The sequence below is a fragment of the Tupaia chinensis genome, unplaced genomic scaffold, assembly GCF_000334495.1.
Source record: "Tupaia chinensis unplaced genomic scaffold, TupChi_1.0 Scaffold000320_2, whole genome shotgun sequence".
Classification (NCBI taxonomy): domain Eukaryota; kingdom Metazoa; phylum Chordata; class Mammalia; order Scandentia; family Tupaiidae; genus Tupaia; species Tupaia belangeri.
This window is the reverse complement of record NW_006159814.1, coordinates 1603975-1627963: the sequence shown is the minus strand read 5'-3', so window position 1 is coordinate 1627963 and position 23989 is coordinate 1603975. Positions and strand designations below refer to the sequence as shown.

The 23989-nt window shown below is 41.7% G+C and overlaps 1 pseudogene; it reads right to left on the bottom strand.

The window, feature by feature from the left end:
- Positions 1-16526: 16526 nt before the first annotated feature.
- On the bottom strand, positions 16527-16918 carry LOC102496979 (histone H2A.Z pseudogene; annotated as a pseudogene).
- Positions 16919-23989: the final 7071 nt, after the last annotated feature.

The following is a 23989-nucleotide window of genomic DNA, read 5'->3' as shown; positions in this document are numbered from 1 at the left end:
GGTTGACCACAGTTTGAGCTCCAGCAGCTTGACAAATCTACTAGGCATGTGTGCACCTACACTCCAAATCCTGGCAGGATGAAGAAATGTAGGAGAAGAGATTGTGATGTGTCCACATCCTATTTGGGGTGCTTTCTATCTGCCTCTCTTTTTCGCTGGTGAGCATATACACCCTCTGGCAATTTAAATTAAAAAAAAAAAAAAAGAATGTAAATGCCTACTTTAATCACTCAGGGGTCAACTCAACAGCTGCAACCAATAGTGTAAGGGAGATCAGAGATTTCCTCAAAGAGATGTGAGCAAAGACCTAAAGAAGAGATGAAGAGGGGCAGCCAGGTAGTGCAATGTTTAGGGGCACTGAACTCCCACATGGCCAACCGCATTTGAGTCCCAGACCTGGTGGCTTGGTTTCTCACTTTCCCTCTCTCTCTCTTTTTTAAAAAGAATTATTTTATTATTAAATTTTTTTTTATTAAAAGTTATTTTATTTTAACTTTATTTATTTATTTACTTATTTTAATTTGACCAGAGAGGGACAGAGTAACAGAGAGAGAGGGAAAGTGAGAAAGCAAGCCAGCAGATCTGGGACTTGAACCACAGTCAGCCATGTGGGAGTCTAGCACCTTTACCTGCCACCTGCAGGCCCCCACTTTCTCTCTCTCTATCTCTCTCTCTCTCACACTCTATCTGTCTCTGGTCAAATTAAAAATAAATGAGTAAATAAATAAATAAAATAAAGTTAAATAAAGCAATTCCATATATATATGTATATAAAGAAGAAGTGAAGGTAGAGTTTTATGAGTGCAGAGAAGAGAGAACCCTTGTGCATTACTGGTAAGAGTGTAAATTAGTACAACCACTATGGAAAACAGTATGGAGGTTCCTCAAAAAATCTAAGAATAAAAATAAAAACAAAAAAAGAATTCACCTAAAAATAGAACTACTTTATGACCCAGTAATCCCACTCTTGGGTATTTACCCAAAGGACAGAAAATCACTCAGAGACACATTTGCACATCCATGGTAATTGCAGCATTATTCACCATAGCTAAAACAGGATCCACCTAAATGTCCCCCAATCAATGACCAGATTAAGAAAATGTGGCATGGGGCCAGCAGATGGCATAGCGGTTACATTGCTGGACTTTCACATGGCCTACCGTGATTTGAGTCTCAGACTCAGTAGCTTGAAACGCATGCCAGGTGTATGTGCATGTGTGTTGAGGATTGCAGGAGGAAAAGGGAGGAGAAGGGACTGTGGTATGGCCATCCTCCTTAGGGGGTGATTTCTCACTTTCCCTTTCACTATCTCTATCTCTGTCTTTCTCTAGCAAGCGCACACACCCTAAGACAAAAACCTCTAAAAAGAAAGAAAAGAAAATGTGGCACATATGCACAGTGGAATATTACTCAACCAAATGATGTCCTGTTACTTGCTACAAATTCTACATAGGCTATATACTGCTAAGGGAAATAAGCCAGGCTATGAAAGACAAATACTGTAAATCCCTGATTACCATATATGAATGTTCATATTCTATGGCACAAGCTGGAGAACTCAACAGCATAGACGTATAGAGAGTAATAGTAATGGTAAATGCCAGAAGGTGCATAATGGGGTAGGGTTTAGGGGTTCAAGAGAAAATGATGAACAGACACAAGGATGCATGTAAAAAAGTAGAATAGATTATAAAATGGTGTACCAGAGCACAGTAAAAATGGCATTGACAATTTAGTATATACTCTCCCCCCAAAAGCCAGTAGAACTTATCAAATATGCACAATATGATGTAATGTTTAATGTCAAATCAGATGAATATGTCTTTATCTTTGATTTGATTATCACACTGTACTCATGCTTTGAAAAACCGTTCTGTACTCTACATAAATGTATAATTACATGTAAACCACAAATCACAATTTTAAAACAATGTCTTACAGGAGGAAAAAAGATCAGGTCATGCTCCTGGCAGGCATGCCCCTGGAGGATGAGCTACACTGGGCCAGTGTGGAGTGGAGACCCTGACTACTCTGGAAATGCCATGTGCTTGAAGGTGAACTCCATGGCTCCCTGGCCCATACTGGGAAAGTGTAGAAGTTGGACTCCCAAGGTGGCCAAACTAGAGAAGAAGAAGCCAAGCAGCGAATTCAGTAGAACTGATGCTTTGTCAATGTTGTGCCCACCTTGGCAAGAAGGATCCCAAAGCCAACTCTTAAGTTCTTTGTAATTTTGGCTTTCTCTAATAAAGCCACTTAGTCAAAAAACAAGTAACAGTAAATAGGTGATTAAAGAGAAAAACACAGAGGACCAGCAGGTGGCATGGTGGTTAGGGCAACTGAATCCCACATGGCAGACTGAGCATTGTAATTCCATACCCCATGGCTTGAAAAACACACTGGGTGCGTGTGCATGCGTGGCCAAAATCCAAGAAGAGAATGGAGGAGAAGAAATTGTGGCGTGCCCGATTTCTCACTCCCCCTGTATATCTCTCTGGCAAGCATACGAATCATATAGCAAACTAAAAAGAAAAAAAAAAGGGCAAAAGCCCCCACAAAGCTAGTTATGAAAATGTAGGTCACATGAAAAGATGTCGCCAAAAGCAAGAAAGCCGAGACATTCTAAGGTGTAATGAAAAATGAGTTTTTAAATAAGAATATGTGTCCATAAATTTTGTGTAATATATCGTATTTAATTGAAGTATATTGTATTGAAATACAGAAAATCTACCTGTAAAAAATGTAATTAGTTCTGAAAAGATACCAAAGAAATGGAAACTAAAATACAGTTGCCTTCAGAAACTAAAAATGGTTGGCTGGATATGAAAAGTAGAAGGGATGGGTCGGCAGGTGGCATGGTGGGTGGGGTGCTAGACTCCCACTTGGCTGACCACAGTTCAAATTCCAGACCTAGTGGCTAGCTTTCTCACGTTTTCTCTCTCTCTTTCTCTGTGTCTATCTCTGGTGACTATAGCAAATTAATAATAACAAATGAAATAAAATAATTATTAAAATAAAAGTAGAAGGGAAATTCACTTTTCACCACCCTTCTGTGCCTTTTTTTTTTTTGGAGAGGTTTTTGGTATAGGGCGCATGCGCTCGCCAGACAGACAGAGAGAGACAGAGAGATAGAAAGCGAGAAATCACCTCCCAGGGGGATGGCCACGCCGCAAGCCCTTCTCCTCCATTCTCCTCTCAGGATCTTGGGCACGCATGCAAACACGCCCTGTGTGAATTTTAAGCCACCGGGTCCAGGATGCAAACTGCGGTCGACTACATGGCAGTCCAGCGACATAGCCATTACGCTAACTGCTGGTCCCCCTTCTGTGCCTTTTAAACCTTGTATCAAGTTACTACTAATATACCAGCTTGCCAAAAAAAAAAAAAAAAGTAACAAAAACATTATTAGTTATCCTTATTTCAGGATGGAAATCTAAACCACAAAAAGAATCTTAGTTTTAATCTTATAAACCTTTGAGGAGGGATCAGCAATTAGCTATGTCGCTGAACTCCCATGTAGTCAGCCACGGTTCGAGTCCCAGACCCGGTGGCTTAAACTCACGCTGGTTGTGTGTGTGTGTGCATGCCCAAGATCCTGAGAGGAGAATGGAGGAGAAGGGATTGCGGCGTGGCCATCCTCCCTGGGGGGTGATTTTTCACTTTCTGTCTCTTTGTCTCTCTCTGTCTTTCTGGCAAGCGCATGTGCCCTATAGCCAAAAAACCCTCTCCGAAACAAAACAAAACAAAACAAAACAAAACAAAACCTTTGAGGAATATGTGACTTTGCTGTCCGGGAGCTACAATGAAATCTGTTATGGGGATTGTGTGTATTGGGAATTCTCATGAGCACCCTGTACAAAATATGTTGTGAATGGGAATATTGATAAAGTTCTACCACTTGCCCAACTGTGTCACTTTGCTAATAATCCTATAAATATTATTGATTTTTGATTATTTAAGAAATTCATAAAATTACTTGTCTTCAGAGTGGAATTTTGAGAAAATACTTACTTTTTTTCTTTTTTTAATTTCTAGAGGGTGTGTGCACTCTCTCTCAAGAGAACACACTCCTTAATGGGACATTGCCATGTTGTAATCTCTTTTTCATTTCTCCAAGAAGTTTGAGTTCAACCAGCTTCCTTGGATCTTGTGAAGTCATGTAAGTCAGTAGTTAATATTTATTGTATTGATATTTTATAAATACTAGTCCTCGATGAATTGGAAGTATTAAAAGCCTCAAAGCAGACCCTTTAGTACAGATGGTTTGAGGAAAACTGGCTTAGGACTTCTCATTTCTAAGAAGTCTTTCTTGGTATTATTTATTTAGATCTTTTTTCTTTATTCATTATAGAGCACATGTGCATGCATGTGAGAGTGAGAAAAAGACAGAGAGAGAGAGAGAGAGAGAGAGAGAGAGAGAGGAGGGGGGAGTGTCCTCTGTAGGCCATAGGGTCTGGTCATGCCATGCTCCGTTCCTCCAGTCCCTCAGCCCGTCTTGGGCATTTGCATGTGTGCTCACTGTGTTATGCATGTGAGAGTGAGAAAAAGACAGAGAGAGAGAGAGAGAGAGAGAGAGAGAGAGAGAGGAGGGAGGAGTGTCCTCTGTAGGCCATAGGGTCTGGTCATGCCATGCTCCGTTCCTCCAGTCCCTCAGCCCGTCTTGGGCATTTGCATGTGTGCTCACTGTGTTTCAGACCAACTGGGCCAGAGATTCAAGGTTGGCGTATGAGATCGAGATTCTCTTGAGTAGTGCATTACTGCTGTGCCATGGAGCGGACCCTCTGACCCTCCCTTGATATATTTTTGCCACTGATAAAAGTATCAAAGCAAAATATTCATAATAGTATCAAAGGGAAAAGTTTATGTATACACCAATTACAATACTAGACCAATTGTGAGAGAGCCAGAAATACTACTCTCTTCCCCGTTTTTTAAATAAGGAGTTAAAAGACATTTTGGAGAAAAATTTAGTCACATTTGGCATAGTTGGGGACTTATTTATTAATTGGAAGAGTATTAAATAAAATGATAGAAGCCAGTCATTAGAGGCCAACCATTCCTTTAAGGAGTTCTCATTGTTTTTTTTTTTTTGTTTTTTGTTTTTTTTTTATTGAGGAAGGAAACTTAGAAACCAAGATCTGTGTGTTGATTGTGTTTTTTGTCATTGGGCCCTTTTAAGGCTTTTAGGCCCTCTCAGTCCTCAGACCTAAGTAATAGGTGTATGTATATAAACCACATGTATATGCATATTAATGATTGTTTCTGTATGCATCTGTATATGCTAAATGTGAATTTAAAGCATAATTCTTTTGAACAATTATTTATTTTATTTATTATAATAATAATTATTATTTTGACCAGAGAGAGACAGAGCGACAGAGATAAAGGGAAAGTGAGAGGCAAGCTACCAGGTCCAGGCCTTAAACCGTGGTTGGCCATGTGGTAATCCAGCTCCTCAACCTCATACCACTTGCCAACCCCTCAAAGCACAATTCTTTTCTTTTTTTTGAAGAGGTTTTTGCTATAGGGCGTATATGCTCGCCAGCCAGAGAGAGAGAGACAGAAAAAAAAAAAAAACCCCCCCCGGGGGGATAGCCACGCCACAATCTCTTCTCCTCCATTCTCTTCTCACGATCCTGGGCACGCACGCACACGCGCCAAGCGTGAGTTTAAGTTACCTGGTCTGGGACGTGAACCGGGGTCGACTATGTGGGAGTCCAGCGACATAGGCATTACTCTAACTGCTGGTCCCTCAAAGCATAATTCTTATGTGTGGATTCTCTGAGGATTTTAGGAAGAATTAAACCTCTTAGCAATGACTCCTGAGTTTTTTTTTTTTCTCTAATTTTTGGTACAGCAATATTCTACCTGTAATAAGACACATATTATATCTTTTCCTGCCTTAAATCTATGTCAAATCAGCAACAGAAATCATGTAGAGGCAGAGTGTTTTATACTTACAGGTAATGCCAGAGCCAAAAACTCATAAGGTATAAACTCAACAAAAAAACATTTTAGCTTATATTGAAATAAGAAATATTGTAGTTCTTGGGACCAGCAGATGGCGTAATGGTTGTGTTACTGGGTTCTCACGTAGTTGACAGAGGTTTAAGTTTTGGACCTGGCTGGTTAAAACTCATGCAGAGCACATGTGAGTGTGGGCCCAAAATCCTGAGAGGAGAATGGAGGAGAAAAGATTGTGGTGTGGCCATCCCCCGGGGGGTGATTTCTTGCTTTCTGTCTCTCTGGCAAGCTCACGTGCCCTAAAGCAAATATCTCTTTTAAAAAATACACACATCTATCTATCTATCTATCTATAATATTACTATATAATATATATATTATATATATATATACATATATGTATGTATTATACACACATGCATACACACACATACACACACACAAGTTCTTGGGCCAGACTGTGACATGGTAGTTAAGGTGAATACAACCCACATGGCCAACCATGCAGTTTGAGTCCTGGACCTGATGGCTTGAGAAACAGTTTTGGAATGTGTGCATGTATGTCCAAAATCCCAAAAGGAAAGAAAAATGCAGGAGAAAGAATTGCAGTATCTCTATTCCCCATGGGGAATGCTTTCTCGCTTCCCTCTCTGTTTCTATCTCTCTCTGGTGAATACAAACACCCTCTGCCAATTAAAAAAAAATGTTTAAGTTGTATATGGATTTTTATAAGAAATTACAGATGTCATCAAATTATTTATTAATAAATCACTGCAACCCCAACCTCAGTTATCATATTTTTTGCAGTAATTGTATCTATTGCTAACCTTAGCACTAACAATTTGATTTCCAAGTGACTGATTGCTTTTGGAGAAGTATGCTATCCCTAGGACCTAAGGCTGAAGACTTCAAGATGAGAGAAAGAGTTAAAATAGGGAAGATAAAAAGAAGTCATGTCGGAAAGGAGGAACATATATATGGTTCTCCCTATGGAGGCCTAAGGAAGAAGCAAGTTGAACTTGAAGTAACCCTTCAACAGAGTGGTCAACAGAGCAGATGAACTTTGGTCTGTGGTCCTCAGACCAATTTGTACTGCTTAGAATGATCACTGAAGTCTTGGATAACAATCTGCTCAGTTTCTATTGGCATTGATTTGTGTTTATTATATTCAAGGTATGGCACCAAGTTGTATCCATAATAGGGAGATAAATTAGCCCTGCTCCCTCCAAGGTAACTGGAGTCATTTGGGAATATCTTCCTGTGGAGGGCATTAATTTACAGACTGCAACCCAACTCGCAGAACATAAAATGAATGCTTCTTATTTCTCAAGGGGAAAGTGAAAGACATCCTTCATGTGAAAAGGAAAGAAGAATGACAGATAGGAAAAAAGAGAAGAAGGAAGGAAGCAGAGAATGAAGGGAAGGGGGAAAAGGACAAACTATCGCTAGAGTTTTAACTGCAGTGATTGAGATAAAAATCATTTTAATAGAACCTCAGTACAATTTTTCCCTCTCTATATTCTGCAAAGATGCAAAGATACAGCTTTCTGATCATGTGTAGCTCGAAAGAGAAATATTTTTGGCCATCTTGACATCTGTGAAAACACCCTGTCCTGTTAATTCTCAAATAGCTTCTTTACAAGTAAATGTACCCATAGTAGACAAGTGTGGAATGGTCATGTGAAACACTGCAAAAATGTGCTAAAATCAGTTCTTAAGCAAGGCAACTCATTTAAGTAAAATTTAAAGAGAGAGAGAGAGAGAGAGAGAGAGAGAGGAACGTATCTAGTTGTATACTTCCAGACTGAACTTCCATGCTGTGTGACTGATGTGATATAGTCCTTGAGGAGGTCTGAGGGGATCAGACCCCAAACACAGATAAAAGCAGTGTCTCATCCTGTCTCTTGAAATATATGATAGGCAGGCCAGCAAGTGGTATGCTGGTTAAGGTGCTGGACCCCACATGGCTGACACTATGGTTCGAGTCCCACACCTGGTGGCTTAAAAACATGCTGGGCATGAATGCATGCATGCCCTAAATCCTGTGAAGACAATGGTGAAGAAGGGATTGCAGCGTCACTATTCCCCATGGGGAGGGGGTAGATTTTTCACTTTCTCTCTCTTCCTCTGTCTCTCTCCGGTGAGCACATGCACCCTATGGCAAATATCTGAACAAGAGGTCCAGTAGGTGGCATGGTGGTTAAGGTGCTGGGCCCTTCCACATGGCCGACTGAATCTTGGACCTGGTGATGTGCTTTCTTTCTTTCTCTCTCTCGTGAATTAACAATCATCAATCAATCAATAAACAAACAACTTAGATTAATTTTTAGAAAAAGACGTGACAGAGTTTTATTAGATGATCACCCCTGAAGGTTCCTTCACCTGATGTATACAATCATGTATAATAACCCTCTCCTCGAGTATGGGCAGAATGTGTAAATACAATGGGATATCGCTTCTGTGACTATGCGCTATTACATGACAAAAGGGGAAATATTTTGCAAATATAATTAAGGTCCCTAGTCAGGTGGCTTTCAAAATTAATCAAAGAGTATTGATAAATTACCCTGGGTGGGCCTGACCTACTCAGATTAGCCCTTTAAAAGAAAGTCCAGAGTTCAGAGATGGAAGAAGCCAGGCACTTTTTCACTGTTGTAAAAAAGAAAGAGAGAGAGAGAGAGAGAGAGAGAGAGAGAGAACAGCACGTATCTAGTTGTATACTTCCAGACTGAACTTCCATGCTGTGTGACTGATGTGATATAGTCCTTGAGGAGGTCTGAGGGGATCAGACCCCAAACACAGATAAAAGCAGTGTCTCATCCTGTCTCTTGAAATATATGATAGGCAGGCCAGCAAGTGGTATGCTGGTTAAGGTGCTGGACCCCACATGGCTGACACTATGGTTCGAGTCCCACACCTGGTGGCTTAAAAACATGCTGGGCATGAATGCATGCATGCCCTAAATCCTGTGAAGACAATGGTGAAGAAGGGATTGCAGCGTCACTATTCCCCATGGGGAGGGGGTAGATTTTTCACTTTCTCTCTCTTCCTCTGTCTCTCTCCGGTGAGCACATGCACCCTATGGCAAATATCTGAACAAGAGGTCCAGTAGGTGGCATGGTGGTTAAGGTGCTGGGCCCTTCCACATGGCCGACTGAATCTTGGACCTGGTGATGTGCTTTCTTTCTTTCTCTCTCTCGTGAATTAACAATCATCAATCAATCAATAAACAAACAACTTAGATTAATTTTTAGAAAAAGACGTGACAGAGTTTTATTAGATGATCACCCCTGAAGGTTCCTTCACCTGATGTATACAATCATGTATAATAACCCTCTCCTCGAGTATGGGCAGAATGTGTAAATACAATGGGATATCGCTTCTGTGACTATGCGCTATTACATGACAAAAGGGGAAATATTTTGCAAATATAATTAAGGTCCCTAGTCAGGTGGCTTTCAAAATTAATCAAAGAGTATTGATAAATTACCCTGGGTGGGCCTGACCTACTCAGATTAGCCCTTTAAAAGAAAGTCCAGAGTTCAGAGATGGAAGAAGCCAGGCACTTTTTCACTGTTGGCCTTGAAGAAGCAGGCTACCATGAGTTCTGCTGCTGCAAGAAAACAGATTCTGAACCTCAGATTAGACTACAGCCATAATCAGCCTCTTGACTGAAGCCTTGTGAGAAAATTAGTAGAGGACACTGCTAAGCTGTGCCTGGACGTCTGATTCACTGAAACTGAGAGATAATAAACAAGAGTTGTTGTAAATCACTAAATTAGCAGTAATATGTTAGGCAGCAATAAGAAACTAACATCAGTCCTTCATCATTTTCATTCTCTGGTGCCTTTACTTTTTTTTTTTTTTTTTGGGGGGTTTTTTTTAAAAGGGCGTGTGTCCCGGCCCTGAAGGGCAGCAGGGGGCGATAGAAACAACCTCGACTTCTTTTTTTTAGACAGAAAGTGAGAAATCACCCCCCAGGGGGGATGGTCACGCCGCAATCCCTTCTCCTCCATTCTCCTCTTGGGATCTTGGGAACGCACGCACACACGCCCGGCGTGAGTTTTAAGCCACCAGGTCTGGGACACGAACCGCGGTCGACTACGTGGGAGTCCAGCGACATAGCCATTACGCTAACTGCTGGTTCCTGAGAAGTTTTTGCTATGGGCGCATGTGCTCGCCAGACAGACAGAGAGAGACAGAGAGACAGAAAGCGAGAAATTACCACCACCACCACCACCACCACCCCGGGAGGGATGGCCATGCCGCAATCCCTTCTCCTCTTGGGATCTTGGGCATGCACGCACACGCGCCCAGCATGAGTTTTAAGCCACCTGGTCCGGGACTTGAATCGCGGTCAACTACATGGGAGTCCAGCAACAAAGCCATGACGCTAACTGCTAGTCCTGGTGCCTTTACTTTTTATTTTAGCTATAGAATGCAGGTACTCACTAGAGACAGAAAGAGAAAGAGAGACAGAGACAGAGAGACAGAGAGAGAGAAAGTAAAAGTGAGAAATCATGCCCAAGTGGGATAGCCACATGGAAATCCCTTGTTCTCCATTCTTCTTTTGAGATTTTGGGCATGCACATACATGCACTAAGTGTGATTTTCTTAATTTTTAAAAATTAATCAATTAATTAATTTGTTTGTTTGTTTGTTTTAATTTTACCAGAGAGAGACAGAAAGCAGAAAGAGAGAGAAAATAAGAAAGCAAGCTGCCAGGTCCAGGACTCAAACCATGGTCAGCCATGTAGGAGTCCATCACCTTTAACCAACACACCACCTGCCAGCCTCCCCCATGTGGTTTTCAAGCTGCAGGGTCTGGGACTTGAATTGTACGGTAGCCATGTGGTATTCAGCTACCTTAACCTGCATTCTAATTGCTGGGCTCTCTGGTATCTTTAACACTCTCTCTCTCCCCCAGTCTTCTCCCCCCACCCCCCATTATTCATAATAGGACCACGAGTGTGGGTGTGTATGTGTGCATGTAGGTGTGTGTGTGTAAGAGGGACAGAGACAGAAAAAACAGACATGACAGGGTTCAGTCAGCTGCGACCCCCTTACTCTGATCTTTCTGCCTGCCAGGATCCTGGACATGAGCACGAGCACCTGGTGTGCTTTTCAGGCTGATGAAGCTGGGACTCTAACTGTAGTCAGTATCTAGCTTCTAGCTCCACAGTCCAGTTTGTTACCAACTGTGCCACAAAAGGCTGCCCTCCCCTGCTCTTTCTTATTAGCAATAAATACGTTCAAGTCTTTTCTATTTTACAAAGCTCTCTCTAATCCCATGTTTACTGATCTATCTGTCATCCACATCAGAGTCAAATATCTTTTAAGATAGTATGTCAGACAGAAGCTGAATACAGTTTACACATGGGGCTTAGTCAAGGTAGGGCTTTTCTTTCATGTAACAAAAAGTCCGAAGGCAGGTAATCCAGGGTACTGGCGGCCTCCAGGCTGCTGCTTTCTGCTGCTTAGAGTGTGTCTCCTGTGGCTGTTTAAGGACTTTGCAGTCATTTCAAAGGTATTTCACGGAGGTGGAAAGGAAAGAGGCAAGCAGGGCAGGGGTTAGCGCAGACTATGTACTCCCTGAGGAGCTAGATCAGACGCCCCACTCCATGACCTGATTATACCTCCCCACAGAGATCTGCATCACATGGCCACGTTACCCACGCAGGGCTTTCAGAAAGGTAGTTTTTAGTTGGGAACATTGCATCCTTCAACAAAATTGGAGTTTAGTGAAGGAGGTGGCTTCTTAATCTACTTGGACTGCTATCATACAATACCTTTGACTAGGCAATTTATAAGTAATGGAAATATATTTCTCATCGTTCTGGAGACTGGGAAATCAGCAGTTTTGGTGTCTGATGAGGAGCTATTCCTCACAGATACACTTTGTTACTTTGTCCACACATGGTGGAAGAGGCAAAAGCCTTTTTTATATGTCCACTAATCCCATTCATGAAGGCAGAGTCCTCATGACCTAATCACCTCCTAAAGGTCCCACCTCTTAGTATTATACCAGGGATTCAGTTTCTTTCTTTTTTTTAATTTAATTTTATTTATTTATTTATTTTAATTTGAGCAGACACACACACACACACACTCAAGGAGAGAGAGAGAGAGAGAGAGAGAGAGAAAGCAAGCCTCCAGGTTCGGGACTTGAACCATGGTCAGCCATGTGGGAGTGTCCAGTACCTTAACTACCACGTCACCTGCTGGTCCCATCAGGGATTCAGTTTCAACATATAAATTTGGGGAAGACAAACATTCAGACCACAGCATTTTATGATCTCATTAGACACTGAATCTATTGTTGCTTTGATTTTGAACTCGCCAGGTTTTAGAACTGTGAGAAATAAATTTCCATCATTTATAAATTACCCAGTCTAAGGTATTTTGTTACAGTAGCCTGAATGGATTAAGACAGATGGGAAGAACGACCTGGACCAAAGACCACTTTATAAATGAACCAAAAGTGCACCTTTACAATGATGTCAAACTGCATGACTTGTGTAAAGGTGCCCATAGCTATCTGGCATGAGCTGTGATGGTTCTTGGAATATTTCCTTGAAGCAAACTGCAAACTAAGTAGAGGTCAGCATTAGAACTTGGGGAGAGTGCAACAGACTGGGAAGAAATGCGTATTCTAGAATGGATATTTCAGATTGAAATCCAGGTGTATTTCATGAGATAAATGTTTACAATTTTTTGTGAAGTCTCATCCTGAGTATTCAATCCAGCCCTAGTGAATGCAGTTTTAAATTTTTATCTTTTAAGTTCATAATAGAGTGTGCATGACAGAGAGAGAGAGAGAGAGAGAGAGAGAGAGAGAGAGAATAGGAGCAAAGCACCTTCTAGAGGCATCAGTCATGCTACAATTTTCTTCCTCCAGTCTACCAGGATCTTGGGCTTGTTCAATGCAATTTCTTTAGAAAATGTATTCTTTTTGGGTCAGCAGGTGATGTGGAGGTTAAGGTGACTGGATTTCACATGGCTAACCATGCAATTCAAGTCCTGGATCTGACAGCTTGAAAAACATGCTGGGTGCCTGTGCACATAGGCCCAAAATCCCAAGGGGAGAATGGAGAAGGTATTATGATGATATGGTCATTACCCCAGAGTGGTTTTTTACTTTCTCTCTCTTTCTAGTGCTATCTCTCTGACAAGCGCATGTGTCCTATAGCAAAATCAAAATTAAAAAAAAAAAAAAAGAAAGAAAGAAAAGAAAAGAAAAGAGCTTCTATGAGAATGAATTCAGTATTCTCAGCAATCAGACTGTCATTCCAGAAAATGTTGACATCACTCTGAAGGGATGCACAGTTATTGTGATGGGCTCCAGAGGATCCCTGCAGAGGGACTTCAGTTGCACCAATGTAGACCTCAGTTTCCTTGGAAAGAGAAAAAAGAGGCTCTAGGTTAACAAATGGGGAAACAGAAAGGTCCTGGCTACAGTTGACACTACTCATTGTCATGTACAGAGCATTATCAAGGGTATTACACTAGGCTTGCATTACAAGATGAGGTCTGTGTGTGCTCATTTCCCCATCAACGTCATTATTCAGGAGAATGGGTCTCTTGTTGAGATCTGAAATTTCTTTGGTAAAAAATACACACTGAGTATTTGAATGTGACCAGGTTTTGCTTGTTGAGTATATTATCAAGACCAGAGAGGTGAACTGATCCTGTAAGACAACAACATTGAACTTGTTTCAAATTCAGCCGCTTTGATAGAGCAGACCACGACAGTTAAAAATATGGATATAAGAAAAATTTTGGATGGTATCTATGTTTCTGAAAAGGGATCAGTTCATTAGGTTGATGAGTAAGATTTAAGAGTTCACTGGCTACAGAAAAAAAAGTTGATTTCTCTCCTCCTCCTCCTCCCCCTCCTCCTCCTTCTCCTTCTTTTTACAAAAACTGTATTCAGGAGACCAGCAGGTGGCATGGTGGTTAAGGCACTGGACACTCCCACATGATCAACCACGGTTAGAGTCCTGGACCTGGTGGCTTGCTTTCTCACTTTCTCTCTCTCTTTCTGTATCTTTCTCTGGTCAAATTAAAAAATAAATAAATAAATAAATAATTCTTTAAAAAACAAAAACAACAACAAAAAACTGTATTCAGCTTATTAAAAATATTAACAAAATAAATTTCAGTTGCAATTTCACATGTACCAAAAATAAGTGATATTTATAACAATGGTTTACAAATCAACGAAATACTACAATTTCACAAAAGATTGTAAACATTTTACACACTAGACAGGCCTTTCTTTCAGTCAAAGTGCTCTTTTGATGACAGAGAAATGAACAAATGCACACTATTGTGAACTATATCAGACAATACAAAAAAGGTTCTGATTTGTTTTTCTCTTGTAAACAAAAGTTTATCATTTATAATCTTTTTTCTTTTCGTTTCTTTTTTTTCTTATACCACCATCTACCACCCTAGTCCTGAAGAGAGGGGAGGGCAGAGGAGTCCTTCTTTCCTTCTCTTATTTATTTATTTATTATTATTTTTTATAGACCACAGATTAGTTTATTTTTAACACCCATCATGCCATGAATTCATAGGGAATAGGTTCCAGTAGCTCGGACTCCTTTCCATTGGTTCTCACAAATGTGCTTCTCTGGGTGGAGCAGGCTGGTGCTTTAGTTGAACCCAGGTACCTTCCTCTTTGGCTTCTTTCTTTTTCTGGTCATTTGCCTTCACACGTTTTAGGAAGTGATCTCTGCGTTTAGAATGTTTAATATGCTCAATACGCACATTGATTCTCTAGGCAAAAATCTTGCACTTAACTTGTTTGTTCACAATAATGCCAACAGCATGCTGGGTAACATTGTAGACTCTTCCAGTTTTGCCATGGTAACATCTGTGGGGCATTCCTTTTTGAACAGTACCCATTCCCTTAATGTCTACAATATCACCTTTCTTGTAGATTCGCATATATGTCGCCAAAGGAACAACTCCATGTTTTCTAAAAGGCCTAGAGAACATATATCTGGTGCCTCTCCTCTTTCCCTTTGTATTCATCATTTTGGTTAATTACTGGAAGATGGCGGTTCCCATTTATTTATTTTTTAAAATTTGAGCTTCTTATCTTCCTTGTTTCCTTCCTCTCCCCTAAGGGTATGCTTTGACTCCACACCCTACCACACATTTCAAGCTGAGAGAAGAGCCCTGAGAGGGCGAGTGGCTGTTAGGAGCCTGGCTATCAGGTTAGAGTATGACTGTCCTGTCACAGGCTGCCAGAAACCACAGACATCTGAGGGGAATTCAAAGCCAGGGATGGGAAAGGGAAAGATTCTGAGTTGTGTTAGAATATCCCAGTAAAATGTTGAAAGTGTGGTCGATCTTGGAGGTAGAGAGGTAATGGAGACAAAGAAAAAGTTTGTAGTTTGTTGCTAGGCATTCTAATTGGACATTGCTGATTCATGTTTTTTTTCTACGATGGAATGCCTGAGAGCACTCCAAAGGGTTCACGGTAACCTGAGGAGCTGCTGGAATTTATATGCTGAGCCTGACCACATGCCAACAGGAAGGGGAAAATTGCTCTGTAAAGTGTTTCTGGGAAAAGCAAAAACAACATAAATCTAAGATTTCAGTAGTGTCTCATATCACTCAGTTGTGAATGGGTGAATTGTGCATGAATCTAATTTAGGAGGAAAAAGGAAAAGAAATGCTATTTGCTAGTTTGGACCTGCAGTGCTGGGGCAAATTAAGGGGTTGATATAAGTATACCACAGGTCCCCAAACAGGTCCGAACAGGCAATGGATGTGTGTGGGGTGATGGTGACATTGCCCCTACCTCTGAGCAGAATGCCTGCAAGGGCCAGTCTGCCCAACAGGTCAGATATCATTAGATGCTCCCAATACGCTTCCATTTCTGACAAGTTTACCACAGAAATATTGACTGTGAGTCCTTGGGTATGAACTCTCAGAATTTCTTAAACCTAAGTATTTTAGGACAGATGCAGAAATGATCAAAGAATTGTTATATGAGGGGACTTCAGAAAGTCTGTGAAAAAATGGAATTAAAGGACATGTTTATTTTGGTGCCCCAAATGTTAAAACCATAGATAATTTTTTTCCATAATATGCATTTCCAAGAACTTTTTGAGCACCCTACACACACTTGTATGTACATTATAGATATTATTCACTCCTTTGTCTTTTTTTGGGGGGGAGGGGATATGACCTTTATTGAGCTTATCCACCAGAGTGGATATAATGTCTGTACAAAACCAAATGTTTGTTACTATAACTTCTGCATCACAATGAAAATCCAAACAGTTCTTTAAAAACAGTCAACGCAATCAAACCCCACTACTTCGGAATCAGTAGCTTCTTTGAAGCCACAGTAACACTTAAATATGGTTAAGACTCAAATGCAGAAATTTGGTTGGTTGGAAAGCTAATTAAACTTCCAACTTGCTCAAATAGAATTACAAAAAGGCAAAATTGTGTTTTTCACAGAGATACAGTCCACTGGAATCACCAACACTGGACAGCTGGGAGAGTAATTAGAGTCCTGAGATAGTAAGGAATCCAGGCATCCTTTAGACAGTCCTCTGTTGTCCTTCCTTCCCACTCAGATGTGTGGATATGTGGAATAACGCCTCCACCAGCGATTGTAGCCTTGGTGAGAGAGTCCAGTTCTTCATCTCCAGGAATAGCAAGTTGCCAGTGGCGAGGAGTAATACGCTTTACCTTGAAGTCTTTTGATGCATTTCCTGCCAGTTCAAGTACCTCTGCGGTGAGGTACTCCAGGATCACAGCGTTGTACACAGCAGCAGTCATGCCCACACGTCCATGGCTGGTAGTCCTAGATTTCAGGTGTCGATGAATACGGCCCACCGGGAACTGGGAACTGCAAGCTGGCCCTCTGCGAGCAGGAAACCGCCTTTGTCTTTGCCTTTCCGGAGTCCTTCCCAGACTGACCGCCAGTCATTTCGAATTCTTTTTTTTTTTTTTGGAGAGATTTTTGCCGTAGGGTGCGTGCGCTTGCCAGACAGACAGAGAGAGACAGAGAGACAGAAAGCGAGAAATCACCCCCCAGGGGGGATGGCCACGCCACAATCCCTTCTCCATTCTCCTCTCAGGATCTTGGGCACGCACGCACATGCGCCCGGCTTGAGTTTTAAGCCACTGGGTCCGGAACGCGAACCACAGTCGACTACGTGGGAGTCCAGTGACATAGCCATTACGCTAACTGCTGGTCCTAATTTCAAATTCTGCTGAAGCTCACACAAGCAAGGCAGAAAAAGGGCTAGTCAGACACACAGCGAGATGCCACCAGCTACTCCTTCGTCACACTGCGATTCAAATTCCACTCCTTTGTCTTCACACATGAAGCACCCGGGGCCCAGAGAAGTTAGGTGATTTGAGCCGGTAAACTTCAGCGCTGAGCTAGAACCAGTCTCTGACTTCATTTAACCACAGTCCTCCTTTTTTTTTTCCCAAGGCAACCTCGTCTCCTCCATCCTCTGCTTGGGATTTTGGGTTCCCCCCACTCTCTCACACACACACATGCCTGGTGTGAGTTTTAAGCCACTGATCCTGGACTCAAATCACAGTCTACCACATGGGAGTCCAACAACGTGACCATTACACGATCTGCTGGTCCTTCAACCACATTACTTCTATTGAAATGACATCACCATTTAAGATAATTTCCTGGGGCTGGCAGATGGTGGGGTGGTTAATGTGCTGGAGTCCTGATCCTGGTGGCTTGCTTTCTCCGTTTCTCACTCTCTCTGTCTCTCTTTGGTCAAATTTTAAAAATAATTATGAAGAAGATTAAATAAAATAATTCTTAAAAATATTTTAAAAATGATTTTCTGTATATATCCATTTTAGAATGCACACACTTTCAGTTTGGGCATTCCATGATATGTTTCAGCACAATCACTAGTATTCATCTTTCCAAATATTTTTTCTTGTGCCAGCCTAGTAGCCTAATAGTTAAGGGAGCCAGATCCCACATGTTTCATTGTAGTTTGAAATCTAGTCGTGGGGCTGGCAGGTGGCGTGGTGGTTAAAAGTGTTGGACTCCCACGTGGTCGACCAAGGTTCAAGTCTGGGACCTGGCGGCTTGCTTTCTCACTCTCTCTCTCTCTGTCCCTCTCTGGACAAATTAAAATAAATAAATACATAAATAAAGCTTAATAATAAAATAATTCTTAAAAAAAAAGAAATCTAGTCGTGGTGGCTTGAAAACAGCAGGCATGGGGAACCAGCAGTTAGCATAATGGCTATGTCGCTGGACTCCCACATAGTTGACTGCGGTTCGTGTCCCGGACCCGGTGACTTAAAACTCACTCTGGGCGCGTGTGCGTGCGTGCCCAAGATCCCGAGAGGAGAATGGAGGAGAAGGGATTGCGGCGTGACCATCCCCCCTGGGGGGTGATTTCTCGCTTTCTGTCTCTATGTCTCTCTCTGTCTGTCTGGCGAGCGCACGCGCCCTACAGTGAAAATTTCTCCAAAAAAAAAAAAAAAAACAGCAGGCATGTGTGCATGTGTACCCCAAATCTCCACAGGATGGAGAAATGGAGAATGAATTACAACATGGCCAAGCCCCTTTGTGGGTGCTTTCTTCCTCCCTCTCATTCTCTTTCATGAGCACACACGCCCTCTAGCAATTTTTTTTCTTGAGTGTTCATGCTACTTTCTTTGGTACTCATATCCTTGTTTCCATTCTTACACAAAGTGCTTAGAGCTGAACCCACACCCAACTTAAGAGTGGGCCTCGAACCCAGGCCTATTGTGAGCTCAGAGTTTGGTTTAAGGATTGGTACATGACCCACTCAGGGTCATCGTGTCACAGGCTTTTGCTGGGATTGTTGGAAAAGGGGTTGGTGGAGGTTCTATTTTCTGCTGGAAGTTCTAGAAATAAGGATAAATGAAGCCAAGAGTTTGAGGCCATCTGAAGGAAGTCAAAAAATGGGAGGACAGAAATGAGAAGTAGAGAAAAATCAAACCTAAGCGACATTATTTGAACTTCTAAATCAATGTGCCTGCCAATCCTGGAAAAAGCAATGTCCTTCTTTTTCAGTCGTATGATCTAATAGTTTTACCCTTTTGATTAAACCATTTGTGGTTGAGTTTGACAATAAAATGAATCATCGTACTATAAGAACTCATTAAGTACTGAGAATGAAGTCCTTCATCAGTGAAGATTTGGATCACCTGCTAGGTACAGAACTGATCTGTTGAAGGGCTGGCCTAGGGAAAAAGGAATATGGGCTGTGTACTAGAACAAGGGAAGTAGAAATACTAACTGTGGGGACCAGCAGGTGGCGTGGTGGTTAAGGGCACTGGGTTTTCATATGGCCTATTGTGGTTTGAGTCCCAAACCTGGTGGCATGCTTTCTCACTTTCCCTTGCTCTCTTGCTCTGTCTGTTACTGATCAAATTAAAATAAATAAAGTTAAGTAAAAGAATTCTTAAAAAGAAAAACAGAGTTGGTGGAAAAATAGCATTAAAGTTATGAGTTATTTTTAAAAAAATGAAATACTAACCGTGGCCTGTTGGGCAGTAACAGAAATGAGGATATTCTCTTCCTTTCTTGAATTATTTTCATAGGGCTGCTATAACAAATTATCACCAGTATAATATGCTCTTAGAGTTGGAATTAAGGGGTTGATGGTGATTAAAACAATAGAAATGTATTTTTTCTCAGTTATAGAGGCTAGAAATTTGAACATAAGGAGTTAGCAGGACCATGCTTTCTCATTGACAACTCTAGGGAAGAATTCCTTGCTTTTTCATAGCTTCTGGTGGTTTCTGGCAATCCTTGCCATATCTTATTTTATGGTTGTGTCATTCCAGTTTCTGCCTCTATTCATCCCATGCCTTCATCCTGATGTGACTGAGTGCCCAAATCTTTCCCTTCTCTAATAAAGACACTAGTTGTTGGATTTAGGGTCTACTTTACTTCAATATGACCTCATCTTAACTCGATGACCTCTCAAATGCTCTATTTCCAAATTAGATCATATTCACAGGTACTAGGAGTTAGGGCTTCTACACATCTTTTTAGGGGACATGATTTAATCTGAAACACTTGTCATATATAAAAATATCAATGATTCTCCTCTTTCCTTTCCTTTTTAATTTATGTAAGTAGTATTGTAGGTTGTTTGAGACATCTCTTTTTTTCTTGGTTTAGCAAAAAGTCGGTCAGTTTTCTTGGGAATTGTTAATTTTATAATGTAAGGTACAGACTATCCAGGTAGGACTATGAATGAACTAAAAAAGGAATTAGTATCTCCCAGGTATGGATATGGCAATGGACATGACGCTGTGCTATCTCTTTTTGGGGAGAGAAAGGGTGAAAATGCCTTCTTCTTAAAAAAATGTTTGTATCTTGTTAGGCAGACACATTTTGTTATTTCCTTGTTATATGGATATTTAAATATGGTAGAATGGTGAACGGATGCTGAGTACCTGAAAGGGCAGATTATTCTTGTCATCTGTAAGAGACTGATTAGAGACTGACTAGAGAGAGAAGTCATTTTGTGTTTTCTGCTTCTGGAAGAACGTTGGGTAGCTTCTGGGCTCCTATACCGGTAATGCTGGTCTAGTACCTTCTACATCAGGGTGGACCCAGCACTGGGTATGGCAGAGGTATGGCAGTGGTAGGCTCCTGGTATCGGCTTTAGTGTCTTACTACAAAATAGTAGAAATTGCTCCAGAAACCTCAGTGGCACAGTGATCATGGGTCTCAGGTAACACCATCTTCTCTTTTTGCTCCTCCAGTCCTGGAAGGCACTGTTTTCCAATAGCTATTATTCTCTTTGCTCCTGTAACCCTTCCAACACTTCTGCAAATAATTTGCTGTGTTAGATTACTTCTGGTTGAATACTTAGAATGATTTATGTTTTGTTAAGTAGACATTAACTGATTGACTCTCTTCTTGAGAACTCAGCTAGACTGCATTTCTCTTCCTTTTCAATTAGATGTGACTGAGTGATATACTGGGTTGTTGGAAAAATCATGACATATTTGCACGGAAAAATGTCATGAATTTTCAGAAGATCCAATATACTGTTTTGTAGCCAAGACTCTTGAAGTGATTAGGCCCTATTATGTTTTCTATACTCCATTTCTTCAGCTAGATGTGCATAACCTTAAAAAGTGGTGGAATGTGGGACCAGCAGTTGGTGTAATGGCCATGTCGCTGGGCTCCCATGTAGTTGACTGTGGTTTGAGTCCCAGGCCCAGTGGCTTAAACTCATGCCTGGTGCTTGCTTTTTAACTTTCCCATGCTCTCTGGTCAAATTAAAAAATAAAAATAAAAAAGGTAAATAAAATTGAATAAAAATAATTCTTAATAAAAAGATGGTGAGGGCCAGCAGGTGGCATGGTGGTTGGGGCGCTGGACTCCACATGGCTGACCATGGTTTGAGTCCTGAACCTGGCAGCTTGTTTTCTCACCACCTCTCTCACTCTGTCCCTTTCTGGTCAAATTGAAATAAATAAATAAGTAAATAAAGTTAAATAAAATAATTCTTTAAAAAAAAGTGGTGGAACAAAGCAGGAGTTCCTGGATTATCATGCAGAGGGAAGCATTAGGCTATTATATGTTGGGAAATAGAACTTAATTGAATCTGAGCCTTTATTGTTTTGGGGTCAAATTATGTTATAGCAGATAGTATTACTCTAATAAAGATGCATTCCAAATATTATACAATTTCGTATATAGTAGGTAGTAGAATTTCATAGAAGGAGAATAGTAGATGAATAGCAAAACTTGTTTATTTCTGGGGCAAGAACTTATTTTATATACAGTTGGAATAAAAATGTTACATGTTTTGGATAGCCTTGAAAATTTCAGGACAAATGAGAAGATAAGCAAACATCTGAAAAATGACTGGATTAAACATGACTGACAAATGTATGATGTATGAATGACACAGTGGTCTCCAAAGGGCAGAGTGTTTATTTTGGAGAATCCCAATTTAAACATCTAGGGCTATAGAAAATGATCAGAGTAAGGAAAGAAAGTATGAACATTTTTGTATGTATTTTGTAATTTATCCTCCTATAATGTTTATTTTCAAATATGTTTTATAACATGTATAAGTTAGTACTAAATATGTATGCTATATATAAATATTTATATTGGATGTACGTGTTCACAAACTTCGTACTAAAAGAATGTATCATCAAAAACATTTGGAGGGCGGGAACCAGCAGTTAGCGTAATGGCTATGTCGCTGGACTCCCATGTAGTCGACCACGGTTTGTGTCCCGGACCCGGTGGCTTAAAACTCACTCTGGACGCGTGTGCGTGCATGCCCAAGATCCCGAGAGGAGAATGGAGGAGAAGGGACTGTCTCTACGTCTTTCTCTGTCTGGCGAGCGCATGCGCCCTATAGCGAAAACCTCTCAAAAAAAAAAAATTTTGGAGGTGGTTGAGTTGGTTGGACCCACATGGCCAACCACATGGTTCAAGTCTTGGACCCAGCAACTAAGGAAAACATGCTAGGCACAAGTGTGCATGCCCAAAAAACTTAAGAGGAGAATGGAAGAGAACAGGTTGTGGTGTGGTCTTCCCCCTTGGGGGTGAGCGAAGGTGGTGTTCCCCCCAACCCCCAATGAGTACACTTACCTGACAGCAGAAAAACTCCAACACAACAAAATAAAAAAAGACTGTCGACATGGTTACATTCCTGGGGACCTTAGTTTTTTAGGGTTGGATTAAACTGCTGGCATCAACGTTTACAAAACTGTCTTGAACTTGTAGAGCTCAGGTTGAGAAATAGAGTTTCACTGAAAAAATTGCCTTTTTTCCCCTTTCTTTTTTAAAGTTACTGATTTCTTCTAAGAGCTAGAGAGAGAGAGAAACAGCACCCCCAACAGGATTCTAACACCATAATCCACCTTCAGTCTCCAGCCAGTCACAGATCATGAGGAAGCAGGTTCTGGAGATACGCTCCAAGATCTTGAAACTTGAACAGGAACATTCCAAAGTGGGATGTTTTTGCCTTAAAAAGTGGTGTGTTTTAGCAGAGTGCCACATTCTGGCCACTCAAATTAACGTTTTAAAATTCCATTTTTCTATAAACTTCTGTATGTCCTCTTACTGTTGTGCACAACATTCAATACTGGTTTTACTCAGTTGAATAATAACATATCACTAACTACTCTGGCTTGAAATCTTTTCAGCTTACACATACAAATATACAGGTTAATCTATGCTATATCCGTCTGTAGTCTCTGCCTCTGTCAGAAACGCCTGAAACACGAGACCTGCAGGTGGCAGAGGTTAAGGTGCTGCATCCCACATGGCCGACTGGTTGGAGCCCAGGACTCAAGCTTGAAAACCGCTGGAGTGAGTGGGAATGTGCCCAAAATCGAGAGACTGGAGAAGAGACGGCAGGGCGGCCATCCCTCTTGGGGAGTGATTTCTCACTTTTTCTCTGACTAGACCTATAGCAAAAAATAAAATCCAGAACACTATAAAATCCTCTATTCACAACGATAACACCTAGGACCATTGTAATTTAGTGAAAGACTGGCACGGCCACTTCCACATCTCCATCCTCTTCCTCCAGCCCAGCCTCCAGGCCAGTCCCACCCCTTTCCTCCCAGCCAATGGGCGCCCCGCACCACTCGAGGCAACTCCAGGGGTCCGCCCTCCATAGCCCAGGGCTGGGGCTGGGTTTCCACCCCCTTTTTCCGGACCCCGCGCATGCGCACTCCCATTGGGCCCTGGAGTGACGCTTAGGGATCGTTTTTTTCCCTTTCTTTCAGCGATCCCGTGGCTAAGACTCTTCCCACCCTAGTGTTGCTGAGGATCCAGCTCCTGGTCACTCAGAGAAGGCGCTGCTCCGGCTTTGGGTGCGGCAGTACCCGGATGTGGAGCCGCTCTCGCCCGGCGGGGACTCTGTGGCCGGGCGGAGCACGGCGGCGTGCGTGGGGGCAGAGAGAAGGGGGCCCCTGGGCCCGGGCGCTCGCCGGACGCCGGGAGGTACCACCGCTGCCCACGGGGGAGGAGGCGGCGCCGGCGCTCGGG